This window comes from Marmota monax, unplaced genomic scaffold (assembly GCF_021218885.2).
Source record: "Marmota monax isolate L192 unplaced genomic scaffold, Marmota_monax_Labrador192_F-V1.1 WCK01_AAM20220418_F8-fsc00130, whole genome shotgun sequence".
NCBI classification, from domain to species: domain Eukaryota; kingdom Metazoa; phylum Chordata; class Mammalia; order Rodentia; family Sciuridae; genus Marmota; species Marmota monax.
Genome location: NW_026693244.1, coordinates 653128 through 667815, shown reverse-complemented (window position 1 = coordinate 667815; position 14688 = coordinate 653128). Strand labels below are relative to the sequence as shown.

Here is a 14688-nt window from a genome sequence, read left to right as displayed (position 1 = left end):
AATCCAGTGCCTCACACATAATAGGCAAGTGCTCTACCAGTGAGCTACAACCCAAGCACTCTGCTTGTTTATTTTTTTCACAAGTGACCATTCACTTCCTGTATCTTTTTATTTGATTTTACTCCTTAAACTATCCTTTACTTCACAGATTATTCTGAACTTCTTCTTGGACATTTCTTCTACTGTGTTATTAGTGGCTTCTGTCGTTAAAGCATCTTGGTTTGTTTGGGCGCATTGTTCCCTTGGTTTTTCATGTTGTTTGTGTGTTTTCCCATCTCGAAGTAGGATTAAGACAGCACAAATTTTACCCTGTGGACCTATAGTGTCCCTGAAGGTTTCCAGCACCTTGCCTTTATGGTGAGACCAATATCAACAGCACCCAGTATAAAAAATATATACCTTAAACCTCATAGCTCCCACTAAAGCATCTACTGCTTTCTCACATTAAACCAAAATGATGAATTCAATAACTCTCTATAGTATAAACGAAAATTTGTTAAAACGGTTTACAATTTCAAATGGTGGATTAGAGAACAGTGGTAGCATAATCCACGATGTCCATGAGGGAGGAATGGAGAAGCTAGAAGCAGAAATTCACAGGAAAAGTGGACAAGGAGCCAACAGAGATTGGCTGTTGGTTGGAGAAGAGTTGGAAAGAAAATCCAAGAAAACAGACAAGTGAGAGGAAGAATACAAAGAGAAAAAAGTAAAAACATAAGAATGTAACAAAAATGCAAAACACCATTCATATATCATTGTCCTCCACACACTGATGCATGAAAAAGCCCTGTTACAAATATTATAGAGATATCAGCGAATTGAAAACTAACTAACTAACTAAATAAATAAATAAATCTATCTTAATGGAAAGTCAAAGTGTTTCCATCAGTGTTCAGAAGCTTCTCAGCCCTGTCTCTGATGTCTATCAGGATCACCAAGGCCCACAGCAACCTTCTGAGACTCAGTCACTATCCCACCAATATGGTCTTCAGATACCTCAGGCTCAGTCACACTGCAGTCCCAAGATCTCAATGCTGTTCCTACTTTCAGAGAGAGCACCAGGGATGGTCTCAGGTTGCAAACCTGAGATTCAGCAGCAAAACAAGGGCCACCAGCATTCCCAGCCACCTCCAATGCTGCAGGCACCCCCACACTGAACCTGCAGGTCCCAGCTGGAGTCCCCAGACAGGCTCTGTGGTGGTAAACCTGCTGGCTGGCACCTGGGCCCCAGACCCTGGCTGGTGTCCTAAAATGGGTGCGGCTGTGTGCAACCAAATCTGGAGTCCCCCTCACAGCAGACCTCTAGGCAGTGGTAGCAGTGTTGGTGATGGTGATTGGTGGAAGCAAGTAGCATGTAAGCAGCAACAGTAGTGAAGGTAGTGAAACAGTGTCAGCAGCAGCCACAGCGGTGGCTGCAACTGTGGCTATGGGGGCAGCATTACCAGGCAATCTCTGGGGTACAGCAGCCGTGTCGGCATCAGTTGCTTCAGGGTCAGTAGTGTTTTCAGTGGTAGCAGCAGGTGGGTGTACCTGCATGGGCAGCAGCACCTAGAAAGAAGATCTCCAGGAAACCTTAGGGTGGCAAGCAGCAGTATCACAGGCAGCGGCAATGGCAGTAGCAGTGTAGGCAGCAGCTGATTGGAGAAGAGACCTCCCAGCATCAGTGGCAGTGACCTCAGAAGTAGCGACAGAGGTAGCAGTGGACAGGCCATTCCCAGAGCTCCTTTAACTGTTAACTAAAATATATGATAAGTCAGCAGCTAAATATTGCTCTCTATGGTATCATTGTGTTGTACATTTTATAGGGTACCTTGATGGCAAGAGTTAATAAGCTGAAAAAAAAAGTGAAGCCAACCACCTGGAGAGTAAGTTTATAGAAAAATCTTATACTTTTATAAAATGTTATATCAAGGTTTGCTTAAGAAGCTTTATTGAGACATCATTCATATACAAGTCATCCATTTAAAATATACAATTGAGGCTGAGGTTGTACCTCAGTGGTAGTGCCCTTGTCTAGCATACATCCTTTAAGTTTAATCCCCAACACTACCAAAAAATAAAATGTATATTTGAATAGGTTTTGGTAGTTCACAGAGTTGTACAGTTATTTTCACAGTTTTAGAATATTCCATCAACTTCAAAGTATCACTCACCATTTCTTCCCAAACTTCCCTGTACTAGGCAAATACTTTTCTACTTTACTATTTCTATAGGTTTCCTATTCTGTGCATTCATATAAATGGATTCATAGATATGTGACTCTTTTACTGACTTCTCTCTCTCAGTATGTTTTCAAGGATTATCCATGCTATAGCATGTGTCAGGACTTCATTTCTTTTTTTGTGGAGTAGCATTCCATTGTATGATAATCATAAATGCTTCTATTCATCAGTTGACAAACATTTGGACTGTTTCTACTTTTTGGCTCTTATGAATAATGCTGTTACGAGAATTCATGCACAGGTGTTTGGACATAATTTTTTCATGTCATTTGGGCATATACTTAGTAATAGAACTTCTTGATCATATGGTTAGTCTAAATTTTTTGAGAAACTGATTGTTTCCCAAAGTGACTACATAATTTTACATTGTTCAGCATTGTATGAAGGTTTTAGTTTCTTCGCTTCTATGCGAATACTTCTTGTTACCTTTTTGATAATAGCAATCCTAGTAGATGAGAAATGGCATCTCATTTTAATTTGCATTTTCTTATGGCTATTGATGTTGTGGATCTTTTCATGTGTTTATTGGCCATTTGTGTATCTCCTTTTGAGAATGTTTAATTTTATATTTTGCCTTTCAAAAGTGGGTTATTTTGTTTTTGTTATTGAGTTATATAAGAGTTCTTTTTATCTTCTAGATAAAAATCTCTTTTCAGTTGTGATTTGCAAACTGGAACCCGAAAGTTTTTTAATTTTTGAGAAATACAGTTATTTTTCTTTTGTTACTTGTCTTTTATTGCCATTTTATGAAACCACTGCCTAATCCAGGATCACAGAGATTTATACCTGTTTCTTCCAAGACTTCTATAATTTTCGCTCTTTCCTTTGAGTCTTTGATCCATTTTGAGTTGTTTTTTGTGTATGGCATAAGATGTTAGTCCAGTTTTTTCTTTTACATGTAGGTATCCAATTGTTTGAGACCATTTGTTGAAAAGCCTGTTTTCCCCCATTGTATTGTCTTATTACTCTTGTTACAACAGTTTACTGTACGTGTAAGGGTTTATTTCTGGTCTTTCATTGGGTTACATTGATCTATTAGGTCTATCCTTATAGGCAATACCACACTGTCTTGATTACCTTTGTAATAAGTTTTAAAAATAAGCTATGAATACTTGTAATTTCAGGATTATTTTGACCACGTTGTGTTCCTTGTGTTTTCAAAATGAATTTTAGAAAATGCTTCTCAATTTCTTAAAAAAAAAAGAAAGAAAAGGCAGGTGATATGAATAAAGTTGAATCTGTAGCCCAATTTGGGGAGTATTGCATTTCTCAACAATGTTAAATCTTTCAATTCAACAGTGTAGAATGTCTTTTAACATTTGTTTAGTTCTTTTAATTTCTTTATACAGTGTTTTGTAGTTTTCATATTATAATTCTTGTAGTTTTATTACATTTATTCCTAATTATTTTATATTTAGATCTTTTGTAAATGGAATTGTTTTCTTAATTTTATTTCTCACTATTCAATGCTAATATAAAGAAAATTGATTTTTATAAATTGAGTTATTGAATTAGTTATGTTTTTACATCAACATTAACATTGTGTTGCTAATATGGTGAATAAACACAAGGAAAAACTTGTACTATGAATGGTTTTCTATGTATACAGTTTAGGTGAAGTGCTTAGGAAGCTCTGTAAGCACCTTCTTTTTCAAAAGTAGAAATGCTTATTTAACATAAGTGCAGTTAAAAAGACTAAGCAGCTAGTATAGTTATTTTTTTAAAAAAATACTTTTGTTGTAGATGGACAGGAGACTTTTAATTTATTTATTTATTTTTATATGGTGCTGCTGAGAATCGAACCCAGTGCCTCATGCATGCTAGGCAAGTGCTCTGCCACTGAGCTACAGCCCCAGCCCCCATATCATTATTTTTCTAAGTAGTTTGATATCTTGATATTAACTGGAGGCATGTGTCCACAAAGGGATTTCATACATGATTTTTAACTGAGCCTAGTTTAGAGCCTAGCCTCTAAACTTTAATTAGATTGTTGGCTTTCTTTCAACCTGTACTTAAATTATGTGACCTTAAAACTCCTTATCTTATGCCCTTCTTCCCAGTGTTCTTCATTTTTTTCTAGGGAACTTTCAGAGATGAGTAGAAATAGATTTTATGAGACTTGCATATATTCTAGTTCTGGAGGCAGTTCTTTCTTTTGGAGTTCCACTGGTATACAGTTATTCTATGTCATTTGCTTTTTAAATTATCCTACAGTACCTAAAAATAGAATCTCACATATAGTAAGGCATTTCTTAGACTGGTAATTGATTTTATAGGACTGCATGGAATTAGGAGGAGGAAAATTAATATTTTGGCTTATTTTTCTGAAATAAAGGTTGAGTGGGGAGGTCTAGTAGGAATATAAGGGATTTTTTTGAGTCAAAACTAAAAAAATCAAAAAATTATTACAGAGTAGTACAGATTTTATCTTGGTCAAGTGGCTATTAGTCAAATATTAAAATTCTAGTTTGGTAGGGCTAAAAGAATCCAACTATTATGCATCAGTATAATGCACCAATAAAAATATGGAAAAATTAAAATGAGCTAAGAAGCATTGAAAGTTTTTAAAAAATCAGTATTAGGAAGGATGCAGTAATAACAAAGAGATGATATGTCAGGAACAGAGAAGTGATTTCTAGGTCCTTATCAGTGATGGCTGGTCTGAAATGGTTGACATATGCTTTTGTTTGCTTGGAGGTGGACCCTAACTTGCATCATTCTTTCTGTTGACATTAGTTAGGCTGGGAAGGAGAAACTGAGACAAATACCAAAATCAAGCCAAATGCAGACACAAGACAGTGCTTTTTTTTCACTGAACAAACTATTGGGCAAACATTTGCATATGTCCTGTCTCAGGTTATCATAAATAATCATGAAAATTCTGTGTACATAAACTTTATATTTAGTCCTAATTACTAATATATAGATTTGCAGGAAAATACTAGTGATTTTGACTGTTATTATGAAAAGCCATATTTTTCCAGCTAAGGATTACCTCTTTTTTTTTTTTAATTTGGTACCAGGGGTTGAACCCAGAGGTGCTTAACACTGAGAAACATCCCCAGCCTTTTTAATATATTTTTATTTTGAGACAGGGTCTCACTGAGTTGCTTAGGGACTCGCTAAATTGCTGAGACTGGCTTTGAACTCATGATCCTCCTTCCTCAGCCTGCTGAGCCACTGGGATTACAGGCATGTGCTACTGTGACTGGAAAGGGTTAACTCTTTTAAGTCCAGGATTTGAATTTTTTTTATTTTGGCTGAAACTTAGTTAGATATACTTTGTTATTTTCTGCCTTCAAATGAATCACACTAAAGTTTATTCTATGTAGAGATTTATAGTCTTCTTCATTAACCTTGTAATGTGCTGAAGATTTAAGTATATGCAAATATTAATGATATAAGCCCTCAGAAAGAATTCACGTAAATTGAAGGAGTACTCGCTTGGATTTTGCTTTCTAGAAAAAGTTCCAAATGTCGGGTTTGTAGAATTTTGATAGCTTTATTGAGATATAATTCATATACCATATAATTTACCCATTTAATGTATATAATTGAGTGATGTTTAGTGTTTTCATGTTATATATCCATCATCAGTCAAATTTTGGAATATTTTCATCATCCCAAGAAGATGCCTATACTCCTTAGTGGTCACTCCCCATTCCTATGCAATCACCACTCTACTTTCTGAATAGATTTGCCTGTTCTGGACATTTCATATGAAAGTAATCATATAATATGTGGTATTTGTGATTGGACAAGACAATAAATTACCATTATTTAAGCCACTCACTTTATGGTATATTCTGAAATTCAGGCACTCCCAGAATCCCTTGTTGAAAACCATTTATATGAAATAATAAACTAGGAATTTGGTTTGAAATATGCATTTTATATGATAGGTTTTTAGCTATGTCTTTGAAAATATTTTTAATATAGATTATTATTAAAGGATAAAATAAGAAAATCTCCATATAATGCCTCAAATGAGGACTTGGTCAGTTTTTTAGATTTTTCTTTTTTTAACTTCTTATTTATAAATAATTATAGTTTCATAGATAGTTTACAAGATTAATATGAGAGGTTTTAGCTTCCTTTCCCTTGGTTTTTGCGAAAATTGCCTCTTACATAGCTATAGTACATGATCAAAGCCAGGAAATTGATACTAGTGCAGTGTGTTTGTATAATTATGTGCAATGTTATCATATGTAGTCACCAGCACAATCATGATACAGAACATTCATCGTAAATATCTCCCTATGTTGCCCCCTTTTTAGTCATGCCTGTTCTTTTCCCACTCACCTTCCCTAATCTCTAGCAACCTCCATCATGTTCTCTATCTCTACGATAATTTTTTTTATTTTGAGAATATTACATAAAAGAAATTATAAGCTGTGTGACCTTTTATATTTGATTTTCTCACTCAGTGTCCTTCAGATCCATTTAAGTTAGTGCATGTGTCTGTTTATTACTGATTAGTATTACATGTTATAGGTGTACCATAATGTAACCATTACATTATATTGAGGAATTCCAATTTTAGACTATTCAGATAAAACTGCTATTATTATTAGTGTACAGGTGTTTGCATATAAGTTTTCATTTCTGTGATAAATGATCAGGAATGTAATTGTGGGAGCATATGGTAAATATATGATTATTTTCTAAAGAAAATGCCAAACTGCTTTCTAAAGTAACTACACCATTTCCAACAGCAGTGTATGAGAGATCCCAGTTTCTCTGCAATTTCATATTATTACTATTTTAAAATTTAACTTTAAAATAGGTATACATTGGTTTTAAATTTCATTTCTCTAATGAATAATGAGCACTTTTTAAAAAAAAATTTACTCTTTTTTTTGCATTACAATTCTTAATACACATATACCAAAATTTATCATATCTCTGTTTGTATATAAGGTATATTGACACCAAATTTGAATTTGGTGTCAAAAAATTTTTTTACTTGTCAGTAGACCTTTATTTTACTTATTTATATGTGATGCTGAGAATTGAACCTAGTTATCACACAATGCGAGATAAGCCCTCTACCACTGAGCTTCAACTCCAGCCCAATTAGCACTTTTAAAGTGCTTATTAATGATGTTTATCCTCTGATAAAATATCTATTCATGTTTTGGGGCTATTTTCTATTTGGTTTTGGTTTGCTGTTGAGTTTTAAAGGTTCTTCATACATTCAAGATGAGAGTTGTTTGTGAGTTGTGTGATTTGTAAATATTTTCTTCCAGTCTTGTATTTTCATTTTCTTAGTAGAGTTTTTCATAGAGAATGAGTTTTTGATAAAGTCCAATTAATTCATTTTTTAATGCATCTTACTTTTGGTTTCATGTCTGTGAATTCTTCAACAAACCCTAGTTTTGAAGATTTTCTCCTACGTTTTCTTCTAGAAGTTTTATAGTTTTATGTGTGAGGTTTAAATCTGTGATTCATTTAAAATATTAAATACTTTATAAGGTGTGAGAGTCCTGTTGAGTTAGAGTTTTTTTTTGTTTATTTTTGCCTGTGGATAGCATATCTTTCTGATGTCATTACTGTCTTTTTATCATTGAATTATTTTTGTACTGTTGCAAAAAATTAGTGATTGTGTGTTTCTATTTTTGTTCTCCATTCATGTCCCTTGATCAATATGTCTTCCCTATCAATACCACAGACTTGATATATATTATGTCTTAAAACCACTTTATTCTTTCTCAAAATTGTTTTAATGATTTTAACTCCTTAACCTTTCCATATAAATTTTATAATGAATTGTCTACAGCAACAAAAAGTATTGCTGAGATTTTTAATAGGAATTATGTTAAACCTTTATATCAGTTTGGGGAGAATTGACATCTTCACTGTCACGAATCTTCCAGTTCACAATTGGGGTATGTCTCTACATTTTATTTAGTTTTTATTTGATTGCACTTTGTAGTTTTCAGCATACAAGTTCTGTACATGTTTTGTTAGGGGTTACACCTGAGAGTTTCATTGTTATGCACTATTATAAATGGTTTATGTTTCTAATTTTGATTTCCATCTGCTCATTGATATATAGAAATATATCATTGAATTTTGAATGATGATCTTGTATCTTGCAACCTTACTAGTTCCAGGAACATATTTGTGTGCTCCTTCAGATTTTCTTTGCTAACCATGTGTCATTACAATTTTGCAAACATCCCAAAACAACTTCATTTACACACTTTTCTTTTCTTTTCTTGTTTTATTGCACTGGCTTAGATGACTAGCACTATGTTCAGATTTGGTGAGAGCAGATATCTTTGTCCTGATTTTAGGAAGAAAAAATACTTATGTTTTCATCTTTAAATATGATGCTAGCCATGCATTTCTTGAAGATGTTCTTTGTTAAGTTGAACTAATTTTCCTGTATTCCCAGTATTCGGCAATTTTAAAATTATGTGTTAATTTTTTTCAAATTCTTTTTATGAATGAATTCATAGAATCATGCATTTTTGCCTTTTGAAGTTGTTAACTTGCTAGATAATGTTAATTGATTTTTCAAATATTGAACTAGTTTTACATCTCTGGAATAAACTGCACTTGGTAATGGTACATGTTTATTTTTATGCACTACTGAATTCTAATATTTTGTTAAAGATTTTATGTCAGTATTTATTTATTTATTTTGTTTTTGTTTCTGTCATTTTTTAATTTATATATGACAATGAAATGCATTACAATTCTTATTACACATATAGAGCACAATTTTTCATATCTCTGGTTGTATACAAAGTATATTCACACCAATTCATGTCTTCATACATGTACTTTGGATAATAATAATGATCATCACATTCCATCATCATTTCTAACCACATGCCCCTTCCTTTCCCCCAACTCCTGTGCCCTGTCTAGAGTTCATCTGTTCCTCCCATGTTTCCTCTCCCTATCCCACTATGAATCAGCCTTCTGAAAACAGTTGGCATTTGGTTATTTGGGACTGGCTAACTTCAGTTAGCATTATCTTCTCCGATGCCATCCATTTACCTGCAAATGCCATGATTTTATTCTCTTTTATTGCTGAGTAATATTTCAGTGTGTATATATGCCATATTTTTTTACCCATTCACCTATTGAAGGGCATTTAGGTTAGTTCCACAGTATAGTTATTGTGAATTGTGCTGCTGTAAACATTGATGTGTCAGTGCCCCTATAGTATGCTGTTTTTAAGTCTTTTGGGTATAGACTGAGGGGAGGGATGGTCAAATGGTGGTTCCATTCCCAATTTTCCAAGAATTCTCTATACTGATTTCCGTATTGGCTACACCAGTTTGCAGTCCCACCGGCAGTGTATGAGTGTACCCTTTTCCCCACATCCTCCCCAACACTTGTTGTTTGTATGCATAATAGCTGCCATTCTTACTGGAGTGAGATGAAATTTTAGAGTGGTTTCGATTTACATTTATCTAATTGCTAGCGATGATGAACATTTTTTCATATATTTGTTGATTGATTGTATATCATCATCTGAGAAGTGTTTCTTCAGTTCCTTGGCCCATTTATTGACTGGGATATTTGTTTTTTTGATGTTTAACTTTTTGAGTTCTTTATCTACCCTAGAGATTTGTGGTCTATCTGATGTGTGAGGGGTAAAGATTTGCTCCCAAGATGTAGGCTGTCTATTCAACTCACAGATTGTTTCTTTTGCTAAGAAACTTTGTAGTTTGAGTCCATCCCATTTATTGATTCTTGATTTTAATTCTTGTGCCACAGGAGTCTCATTAAGGAAATTGGGGCCTAATCCCATATGATGGAGATTATGGACTATTTTTTCTTCTACTAGACATAGGGTCTCTGGTTTTATTCCTAAGTTCTTGATCCATTTTGAGTTGAGTTTTGTGCATGGTGAGAGATAGGGGTTTAATTACATTTTAATGAAAATTACAGAACCCTAAAGAAATAAGTCAAAGAAGACCTTAGAAGATGGAAAGATTTACCTTGCTCTTGGATAGACAGAATCAATATTATCAAAATGACCATATTTCCAAAAGCACTATACAGATTTAATGCAATTCTAATCAAAATCTGTCGCGACCCCTCGCCGGCAAGGGAAAACACGACACAGGATTCTTCTTTCAGCAGTTTATTCAGGCCTTGTTTCATGTATCATCTTCTAGTGACCCCCCGCCGAGCGCCCAAGCACAGCCTAATAAAGCCTCCCGCATACCAATCCCAAGCTGCCACGTGGATCTCTCTCATAGGGTGGGAAGGGATTGCGTGCCAATTCTCCATATAAGGAGTTGTTTATCACAGGCCACAGTGGAAGCCGGCGCCATCTTCTAATGGCGGCCACGGTCTATAAGAATGGCTTACCACAGTTCCCCCTTCTATTTTATAAAACAATGCAGGCGAAAGTAGAGGTCCTATCCCACTGTGCAGAAGTGGCTGCAGTGTATGGTTCAGTCCTAAGGAGGGCCCTTCCCTAGACCTGGTCCCATATCAGCCGACGCCTTTTTTCGTAGGGCGGGGCGTGGACATCAAACCTGCTTGCAATAGGACATGCTTTCCTTGAGGTCCGTTGAGGGATCACTTAAGTGCAGTGCCTTGCCTCGCATCCTGCATCGTGATGACGGCGAGAAGTAGGATAACACAGGTAGCCTGGTAGTAATGACAAAATTTAAATTGGCAACGCCATCCCCAAGCCCTAGAGGAATGTATAGATTCTGTAGCAGAGAAGAAGTACCAGTCCTGAAACCCATCTGCGTGCAATGGTAACAAGACCTGCAGAGTGCAAAGGCTATTCAGCACTGGGAGAGCATAAAGAAGAGGGCATGTCAATCCCAGTGCAATGTGAAAATAACTTGGGGTGCAATGACCATGCCCAGAAATCACTGTTTAAGATGTGCAAGCCAGATTTGTGGAGAAATGCCATTTTCTAAGGCCACAAGAGCCTGTACGATCGTAGCCTTCTCTTGCGCATGGCGAGTTTTAAGGCGACAGAGAAGCCACAAACAAAGCACAACACCGAAGCAACACATAGCACCAAAAATGCCCAAATGCCCACTCCCACCCATTCCTTAAAAAAGGAAAAGGCAGAGGATAGCCAACTGGTGAATTGACCCAAAGTCACTGGTTTGACACGGGTGCTATTCAGAACAGCAATCTGAGTTAGTTGAGACTGGATCAAGTTTTCTGCTTCCATGGACCAGGTTCCGGATAGATATTCCCCGATGATGCGGGAGGCATTCCTGGAATCATTAAATCTGACAGAGGTTATACATAAATGTGCACGTTGATCAATACAACCCAAATGTACTAGGTCAGACAATTCCTCAACTTGAGCTTGAAGCAAATCTATCCTTTGATTAGCAGCCAGAATCCCAGATAAAATGTGTTGATTAATTCTACTTTGAGATTCAAGTATGGTGGATGTTTGTTGAATAACCTGATTAATAGTGGCAGCAGTTTGTACCTGGCTGGCCATGGCTACTCCAGCTGTAACTGCTGCAGCAGCAGACACTGCCACAGCTGTCACTATAGCTGCCGTAATTCCAAAATCTCTACGGGCTCTAATCAGTTCAACAATAGGAAAAGATTCTGGATCTGCAGTAACCGGGATCGGGACAAAAGTTGGAATTTTCATAATCACTGCCGTAGGCCAGGATCCATTCCAACACTCAGACAAATAACAGGTAATATTAGAACAATTAAGCATCCCCTGTGATGTATCATTAGCCAAAAGAAACAGGAACGGAGATTGGAGACAGACTGCTGCGGAGGGTAATGTAGCATTAAACAATTGTGAATTGTGTGAAGTAATTTTAAGTCTCCTACCTCTCTCCGAGTCTTGGGTACTGCCAGAAACATTAAACAGCCAACTTTGGACTCCTGATATTTCCCTGGGGAAACACAAGCGCGGACTAGACTAGCCCAATCTGAGGGAGTCATGCAAAATCTAGTAAGTCCCTCCACCTGAGTGAGAGTGAAAGTGGCATCTATGCCATAAGTGCGGACAGATTCTGCCAAGGTTTTAATTATCTTAAAGTCTAAAGGCTCATGATATCTTCCTCTATTATTGTCCTGAAACACCGGGTACGCAAGTCCCATATCTGTATTAACTGTCATCCAAACTTGCGCATGAAAAGATCTCCCGGAACCTTGGCTCCCCCCCACATACGGAGGTGGGGCAATCGGCACCGTATCTTCTTCTAGATATTCTACCTCCTCCTCCTCAGAGTTTTGTTGACCGATGTTAACTCCCTTCCCCTTCTTACAGTAGGCCTGCATGCCCTGTGTCTCCTTTTTCTTCTTTTTCATTTTTATCTTATGTAGTTGTTTTAACAATATATCAAGGTCCTCAGAACTCTCTGAGTCGCTTGTGTTCTCAGGCGTTTTTAATTCGGTCAAGTCTGGGTAGAGCCTTCTCCTATTTTTATCTTCAGGCTCTTTTGCTTTCTCACTACTGTTACTTTTAATACTCTCTGCCACTTCACTACATGATCCTTCAGATTTTTCCTCATGCAGTTGCTCAAGAATAGCTTGACCCTCACTCACAGCTTCCTGGCATTTACCATCTGTTATACATCCTCTAACTAACTTCCAAAGTGGTACAACGCCACCCTCTAAGGTGCCTTGCTCACGAGCAAAATCTAGATCTTTCCCTAATTTGTCCCAGCTAGGAATTGTAAGACTCCCTGAAAAAGCAAACCAAGGAGCTGCTATATCAGCTTCTCTTAAAAACATCTGCAAAGTACTCTGCTTTATCTTAAGTCCTTTTGAATGTAACAACCCATCTAGGGCCAACAAAATTGGGCTTGAAGAGGTAACGCCCATAATGTTTTTAGAGCTATAAAGAAAGTGAAAGTACAAAAGTCCCCGCTCTCTTCCTTTTACAGGGGAGCGTTCCGTTCTATGGATTCCCCGCTCTCTTCCTTTTACAGGGGAGTGTTCCGTTCTATGAATTCCCCGCTCTCTTCCTTTTACAGGGGAGCGTCCCTTTTTCCCGCTCTCTCTCTATTTACAGAGAGAGCGCCCCGCTATTTGCTTGCGGATTCCCACTTTACCTGGGAACTTACCGGTGCACCACCCTGACTGCTGAAAGTTCTGGATCCTGGGTTCGAGGAATATAATTCCCCGTACGGGCCACCAATTGTCGCGACCCCTCGCCGGCAAGGGAAAACACGACACAGGATTCTTCTTTCAGCAGTTTATTCAGGCCTTGTTTCATGTATCATCTTCTAGTGACCCCCCGCCGAGCGCCCAAGCACAGCCTAATAAAGCCTCCCGCATACCAATCCCAAGCTGCCACGTGGATCTCTCTCATAGGGTGGGAAGGGATTGCGTGCCAATTCTCCATATAAGGAGTTGTTTATCACAGGCCACAGTGGAAGCCGGCGCCATCTTCTAATGGCGGCCACTGTCTATAAGAATGGCTTACCACAAAAATCCAATGACATTCCTCATAGAAACAGAAAAAGCAATCATGAAACTCATGTGAAAAATAAGAGACCCAGAATAGCTAAAGCAATCCTTATCGGGAAGAGTGAAGCAGGTGGCATCACTATACCAGATCTTAAACTATACTACAGAGAAATCATAACAAAAACAATATGGTATTGGCACCAAAACAGATTGGTAGACCAATGCTACAGAATAGAGCACACAGAGACTAACCCACAAAATTACAATTATACATTAGACAAAGGTGCCAAAAACATGCATTGGAGAAAGGATAGCCTCTTCAACAAATGGTGCTAGGAAAACTGGAAATCTTATGTCAGTATTTAATATTCATGAAGCATAATACTTTCTAGCTTTTTAGATTATCTTTTTGTAATATGGAGAAATATTGGATCCCTAACATGAATTGTAAAGTGTTCTTCATCTTTTTTTTTTTACTAAAATTATAGAATTACTGTCAAGTAGTTAGTATAATTTTTTAGTAAAATGCTTTGGGCTGATGTATTCCTTTTATTTTTTTGAAACTTAACTCCATTGCAAGCACATACTACATTTATCCATTTACCTAATTGTGGACATATGGACTATTTTCAGTTTTTCCTTTTTAAACAGCACTGCCATAGTATATCCTCACACACAATATTGTTCTGTGTAGATGTGCTAACTTTTTCTAGGAAAAAGTCAACCAGGAAATAAAATTATTGGGCACGTACTTATTCAGATTTACAAAATTGCCCTCCGTGGAGGACATAAAAATTAACTCTTTCCTTCAGAGTTTAAATTTCACACTTTCTCATTTGATATTGTCAGTTACTTTAATTTTTGCCAATTTTATTATAAAGAATTACTCCATAATTTGCTTGTACATAAATAAAATGTAATGAGAATTTTGGCACAATTCCCAGAGTACTTGATTTAACACTTATTGTTCTTTACTAGCCATACCATTTGTTCATTTTCTGTTACTATAATAAAATATATAAGGCTGGTTAAATTATAAAGAAAAAATGTTTCTGTAACACATAATTTTAGAGACAAAAAG

At 36.5% G+C, this 14688-nt stretch overlaps 1 protein-coding gene and 1 non-coding gene across 2 annotated transcripts in view; one reads left to right on the top strand and one right to left on the bottom strand.

Moving 5' to 3' along the window:
- The window catches only part of LOC124100627 (5'-nucleotidase-like), a 55917-nt gene that overhangs the window by 32582 nt on the left and 8647 nt on the right, over nt 1-14688 (top strand). The gene's annotated exons all lie outside the window — the stretch shown is intronic.
- Nucleotides 4005-4076, bottom strand: Trnaa-agc (transfer RNA alanine (anticodon AGC)). Its single transcript has one exon. It is a non-coding gene; the product is annotated as a tRNA-Ala (tRNA).